The sequence below is a fragment of the Acyrthosiphon pisum genome, chromosome X (genome assembly GCF_005508785.2).
Source record: "Acyrthosiphon pisum isolate AL4f chromosome X, pea_aphid_22Mar2018_4r6ur, whole genome shotgun sequence".
NCBI lineage: Eukaryota > Metazoa > Arthropoda > Insecta > Hemiptera > Aphididae > Acyrthosiphon > Acyrthosiphon pisum.
The window spans coordinates 6,398,740-6,399,473 of record NC_042493.1 but is presented as its reverse complement, the minus strand read 5'-3'; the positions used below and the strand labels follow the sequence as shown (position 1 = coordinate 6,399,473).

General features: G+C 39.2%; 1 protein-coding gene across 1 annotated transcript in view; it reads left to right on the top strand.

The window, feature by feature from the left end:
* LOC103308375 (piggyBac transposable element-derived protein 3-like) overlaps nucleotides 1-734 on the top strand; it is a 4,153-nt gene that overhangs the window by 1,746 nt on the left and 1,673 nt on the right. The gene's annotated exons all lie outside the window — the stretch shown is intronic.

Sequence of the window (734 nt, the reverse complement as noted above, 5' to 3'; positions counted from 1 at the left end):
TTTCACTTACCGGTGATTCCTGTTCGGGGAGCCAGTTGTCGCGGACCTGTGGGGTGCCGCGTGGATGAGGAGTCTGAGGTGAGATGACCAAAGTAATGTTAGCACCAAAAAGAAAGAAAAGAAAACACAATTTTGGTGATGTAAACGACACAGGGTCGGTGTTTTATTCAACGTACGAATGGCACCGACACGGTGAATAGTGAGAACACGGTAAAAAAGAAAATAATAGCTTTCCGTATTATATGTTTGTACGCTACACTTCGCGGGGCCGTCGGTTGTCCGTACGTGTGTACCCGGCGAGGTATCGAAAACAAGTTGCTCGTTTTATCCGGTTCGCCGAACGGCCGGCCGACGGTTCCTCGCGCGGGTGTCGCGCGCTGGCGTCGTCCGTCGTCGATTGGCGGTTTGTTTGAGAAGCATAGCGCGGCTTTCCGCGTAAAAGGCTATTTGAATTCAAATAGCTATTACGCGGGACCGCGTCAAATATAAGTTGAAAAATATTAAAAATACATAGGCACAATTTTTTTTTATAAGCATTTAAAGATCAAATTTTGACAAAATGTATCAAATTTTAATTTGAAAAATTATTTTGTAGTTAAAAATTTATAAAATGTTCAATTTTTGTATCTAAGAATTAAAAATTTAAAACAAGATTCTACGTAAGTAATTAATTCTGTTACCAAAAAATCTAAAAAATACATTTACACAGTTTATTTTTTATAGTCATTTTAAGT